The sequence below is a fragment of the Loxodonta africana genome, chromosome 3, assembly GCF_030014295.1.
Source record: "Loxodonta africana isolate mLoxAfr1 chromosome 3, mLoxAfr1.hap2, whole genome shotgun sequence".
In the NCBI taxonomy this organism is placed as follows: domain Eukaryota; kingdom Metazoa; phylum Chordata; class Mammalia; order Proboscidea; family Elephantidae; genus Loxodonta; species Loxodonta africana.
The window spans coordinates 128682923-128688923 of NC_087344.1; the positions used below are offsets into that span (position 1 = coordinate 128682923).

Below are 6001 nucleotides of genomic sequence, written 5' to 3' on the forward strand. Positions count from 1 at the left end.
AGCAATTGATGGTCTGTTCCAGTTGGCCCCTGGCCTTGCTCTGGCTGATGATATTGAGGTTTTCCATCGTCTCTTTCCACAGATGTAGTCAATTTGATTTCTGTGTGTTCCATCTGGCAAGGTCCATGTGTATAGTCACCATTTACACTGGTGAAAGATGGTGTTTGCAATGAAGACGTCGTTGGTCTTGCAAAATTCTATCATTCGATCTTCGGCATTGTTTCTATCACCAAGGCCATATTTTCCAACTACTGATCCTTCTTCTTCATTTCCAACTGTTGCATTCCAATTGCCAGTAATTATCAATGCATTTTGATTGCATGTTCGATCAATTTCAGACTGCAGCAGCTGATAAAAATCTTCTATTCATCTTTGGCCCTAGTGGTTGGTGCATAAGTTTGAATAACAGTCGTGTTAACTGGTCTTCCTTGTAGGCGTATGGATATTATCCTATCACTGACAGCGTTGTAGTTCAGGATAGATCTTGAAATGTTCTTTTTGACAATGAATGCAACACCATTCCTCTTCAAGTTGTCATTCGCAGAATAGTAGACTGCATGATTGTCCAATTCAAAATAGCCAATAGCAGTCCATTTCAGCTCATTAATGCCTAGGATATCGATGTTTATGCATTTCCTTTCATTTTTGACGATTTCCAATTTTCCTAGATTCATACTTCGCACATTCCTGGTTCCAATTATTAATGGATGGTTGCAGCTTTTCTTGTCATTTTAAGTTGTGCCACATCAGCAAATGAAGGTCCTGAAAGCTTTACTCCACCCATGTCATTAAGGTCGACTCTACTTTGAGGAGGCAGCTCTTCCCCAGTCATCTTTTGAGTGCCTTCCAACCTAGGGGGCTCATCTTCCGGCACTATATCAGACAATGTTCTGCTGCTATTCATAAAGTTTTCACCGGCTAATTCTTCTCAGTGTAGACTGCTGGGTCCTTCTTCCTAGTCTGTCTTAGTCTGGAAGCTCAGCTGAAACCTGCCCTCCACAGGTGATCCTGCTGGTATCTAGCATAGCTCCCAGCATCACAGCAAAACACAAGCCCCCACAGGAGGACAAGCTGACAGACACGTGGGGGAAAAATAAAGCTCAACTAGAAAAAGACAAATAACTCATTTAAAAAATGGGCAAAAGATATGAACAGACACTTCACTAAAGAAGATATTCAGGAGGTTAACAGATACATGAGGAAATGCTCACAATCATCAGCCATTAGAGAAATACAAATCGAAACTACAGTGAGATTCCATCTCACTCCAACAAGGCTGGCATTAATCCAAAAAACACAAACTAATAAACGTTAGAGAGGTTCTGGAGAGATTGGAACACTTATACACTGTTGGTGGGAATGTAAAATGGTACAACGACTTGGAAATCGACTTGGCGCTTCCTTAAAAGGCTAGAAATAGAACTACCATATGATCCAGCTATCCCACTCCTTGGACTAGATCCTAGGGAAATAAAAGCCTTTACATGAACAGATATATGCACACCCATGTTCACTGCAGCACTGTTTACAATAGCAAAAAGATGGAAGCAACCAAGGTGCCCATCAACGGAGGAATGGATAAATTATGGTATATTCAGACAATGGAATACTACACATCAATTAAGAACAGTGATGAATCTGTGAAACATTTCATAACATGGAGGAATCTAGAAGGCATTATGCTCAGTGAAGTTAGTCAGTTGCAAAAGGACAGATATTGTACAAGACCACTATTATAAGAACTCGAGAAACAGTTTAAACAGAGAAGAAAATATTCTTTGATGGTTACGAGAGGAGAGAGGGAGGGAGGGTAGGAGAGCAGTATTCACTAACTAGATAGTAGATAAGAACTACTTTAGTTGACGGGAAAGACAACACACAATTTAGGCGAGGTTACCACAGCTGGACTATACCAAAAGCAAAGAAGTTTCCTGAACAAACTGAATGCTTCGAAGGCCAGCGTAGCAGGGGCAGGGGTCTGGGGACCATGGTTTCAGGGGGTATCTAAGTCAATTGGCATAATAAAATCTATTAAGAAAACATTCTGCATCCCGTTTTGGAAAGTGGTGTCTGGGGTCTTCAATGCCAGCAAGTGGCCATCTAAGATGCATCAATTGGTCTCAACCCACCTGGATCAAAGGAGAATGAAGAACACCAAGGACACAAGGTAATTACGAGCCCGGGAGACAGACAGGGCCACATAAACCAGAGACTACATCAGCCTGAGATCAGAAGAACTAGATGGTGCCTGGCTACAACCAATGACTGCCATGACAGGGAACAAAACAGGGAACCCCTGAGGGAGCAGGAGAGCAGTGGGATGCAGACTCCAAATTCTCATAAAAAGATCAGACTTAATGGTCTGACTGAGACTAGAAGGACCCCGGTGGTCGTGGCCCCCAGACCTTCTGTTGGCCCAGGACAGGAACCATTCCCAAAGCCAACTCTTCAGACAGGGATTGGACTGGGCAATGCTATGGAGAGTAATGCTGGTGAGGACTGAGCTTCTTGGATCAGGTGGACACTTGAGACTACATTGGCATCTCCTACCTGTAGGGGAGATGTGAGGATAGAGGGGGTTAGAAGCTGGAGAGATGGACATGAATAGAGAGAGTGGAGGGAGGGAGAAGGCTGTCTCATTAGGGGGGGAGCAATTGGGAGTATGTAGCAAGGTGTATACAAGTTTCTATGTGAGAGACTGACTTGATTTGTAAACTTTCACTTAAAGCACAATAAAAAGAGTGGGAAAATGGACAGGCACGCTACCACAGCCATGTCTGCCTGAGTCCAGGAAAATTGTAGAATAGACAGAAGTGGGAAAACAGACAAGCACACTGTCACAGCCATGTCTGCCTGGGCCCAGGGGAACTAGAGAATAAGCAAGAATGGGAAAATTGACAAGCATGCTGCCACAGCCATGTTTGTCAGAATCCATGGAACCTTAGAATCATCAGTATACATTAACATTATAAAATGGGAAAAACCATTGAAAGCTTCATCTTTTCATAGATTGGCTAGAAACTTCAATCTTACATTTTGAATTGCCTTTCTTAACAATCATTGGTACATGTTTCAGGAAGGACAGTCAGGAGGGTCTTCATTGGTCCAACAAATTTTCCACTCACTAAATGCTAACAGAAAAAGATAAAGAGTAGAAAGTCTTGCGTGTTTTGTTTGACTCGCTTATGTGTAAGGTTCTCGAAAAGATATTTTCTTCCCTAGAAGATATTTCCCAAAATTATCTTAGCTACTGTCTTTATATCTCAGGGCCCAGTTGATGTGTCCTTGTGCGTACCTGTGAGTCCAGCTTCAGCTGGGTCACATTCTCTATGTTCAATGACAGGGACTATTATTTAGGAAATACTATTTTCTAAATCAAGGTACTGAATAAACAAAAAGTCAACTCTCAAAATTCCATGAAATAAGTAGTTTAAGTGCCAGAAAAAAAATTCTTGGACACTAGTGAAACATCTACAGATGACAGCCTAGTCCTCTAACAGTCCTATTGTTCTTATCAATAAGCTGTGTGGTATAATTCAAACTCAGAAAGCATTCATTTACTTTATATTTGCCAAAAGATATATCACATCATAAATGAAGAAATCTGGTCATGCCCATTTTATGGACTGAATTATGTCCCCTCAAAAATGTATCAATTTTGTTGGGCCATGATTCCCAGTATTGCGAGGTTGTCCTCCATTCTGTGACTGCAATTTTATGTTAAAGAGGATTAGAGTAGAATTGTAACACCCTTATTCAGCTCACATCCCTGATTCAATGTAAAGGAAGTTTCCCTGGGCCATGGCCTGCATCATCTTTTATTTCTCAAGAGATAAAAAGGAAAGAGAACTGAGCAGAGAGGGAGGGACCTCATACTACCAAGAAAGCAGTGCCAGGAGCAGAGTGGACACGAGGTCCCTTTGCAGAAAAGCTCCTAGTCCAGGGAAAGATTGCTGAGAAGGCTAATAGAGAGAGAATGCCTTCTCCTGGAGCTGATGCCCTGAATTTGGACTTTCAGCCTACTTTTGTATGAAGAAGTAAATTTCTCTTTGTTAAAACCATCCACTTGTGGTATTTCTGTAATAGCAGCGCTAGATAACCAAGACACCCCACATTACATATCCCTTCTTCTCATGCACTAGATTCATCTTTTGTGCCTTTGGAATGGTTTCTGTGATTTAAAGATCTTAAGTTGTACTGTAAAATAATAGAAAAATTTTCTCAAAAGAAACTTCATCATATGTTTGTTTGGCTCACTGAACTCACCTTGTTTGAATACAAGAGTTATATTTCAGGGTCTCCCGAATGAAATAATCAAAACAAATCTGTAAAAAATACCTATTAAAAAAGAGTGTTTTACTTAAAAATAAAACAATATACTCTATTGGGAATGGACCATGGAAATAACGGACAAAGAAGCAATTAGTGAGAAAAAGCAAATGGCTGAAATAAACCTCAAGTTACAGAGTACTTTACACTGAACTTTATTCAATACCTAATATACTATACTGTTTCATCTTCTAAACAATAAGCTACTTGAGGGCAAACATTGCATCCTTGTTCTTTCCGCAATGTTTAGCATAGTCCCTGACATCTAGAAATAATAAAAATAGCTAATTAGCATTTGTCAGGTGTCAGGCTCTGCTGGTTCTTTAACATACATTCTCTTAGCTCCTCTCAACAACCTATGAGATAATATGATTAGTTCCAATTCACTGATGAAAAAACCGAGGCTCACAGAGATTGATTTAACTGAGATTTTATAGAATCTAAGTGACTGAGTCAAGAACTGAACTTAAGTCTGAAAACTCACTGTTTCCATCATATCCACTCTATTCATGTATTGAATAGTAGTAAATACACGTTTTCTAAATTGATGAATGTTTTTCTATCTTCTTCAGAATAGAGATTTTATTCTGATCAAGGAAATCCTTTCATTCAACTCACATAACTGTTATTACAAGTAAGACATGACAGAAAAAAGGAAGTCTAGATGTTAAGCAGCTTATGATCCCATTTGGATGGCATCTCTGAATAAATTTAAGACAGTTATCTAAATTTTCTCAGGATTACTTTGAATTCTTAAAAGGAAGGGGTATATTATATCTAGGGAGATAAAATAAAATATGGAGGGTCGAAGAGACTTTCAATGCAGTTTTGTCTATATATTTCAAATGAAGACTTGTTTGTCTCCTCCTCCTCCATCTCCTCCTCCCTGTCCTCATGCTTTTTGGTCTGATTACTCCTCTTTAAATAAAGTGTACATAGAACTTTGTCAAACCCACATGTCAGTGATTTTAAAGCTCAGTACCAGCTTTTTTCTTTTTATTATATAATCCAGATCCAATTCTGGATCTAAACATGATGTATTAGTTTATTTGCAATTTTGTATCTGGAGGCTGATAGCAGGTTTTGATGGGCCTTTTATTCTGGAAGATGTAGTTTTGATGTTTTTTACAATCATGGTTTTGTTAAAAATAATTTGAAGGAGTGAAAAATGCAGTATGGACAAAAAAATTGGATTATGAAAACACTGAAAGTAAATACTTGGACAAAAAAATTGAAATTAAAGCAGTTTCTGGAAAACTGACTCCTAACAGTAAATCTAAAGGGATTCTTCATATTTGTTTGGTGGGCATTTTCATACAATCAAAATGAAGAATATAGCAAAATTTGACCATGGGAGAAAACGTTTTCTTCACTTGACTTCTGTGACACTCTTACTCTCTGGCTTTCCCTTCTCATTCTCCTTTGCTAACTTATTTTCTCTCTCACTTCTTCATGTGGGAGTGCTTGAGGACTCAGTCCTTGGTCTCTTCTCCTTTTCAGTTCTCTCTCTACAATCACTCTAATAGTTTGAAATACTAACTATGTGCTGATAACTCAGAATTTTGATCTCCAGCCGACATGCCTGTCTTCCAACAGAATCATACATTCAATTGACTACTTGACAACATCAATTAGACGACTAAGTGTCTAAAACTTAGCATTTCCAAAACTA

The 6001-nt window shown here is 39.1% G+C and overlaps 1 long non-coding RNA gene across 2 annotated transcripts in view; it reads right to left on the bottom strand.

Annotated features, from left to right (window-relative positions):
- The window catches only part of LOC111750989 (uncharacterized), a 55450-nt gene that overhangs the window by 48525 nt on the left and 924 nt on the right, over positions 1-6001 (bottom strand). The window lies entirely within an intron of this gene.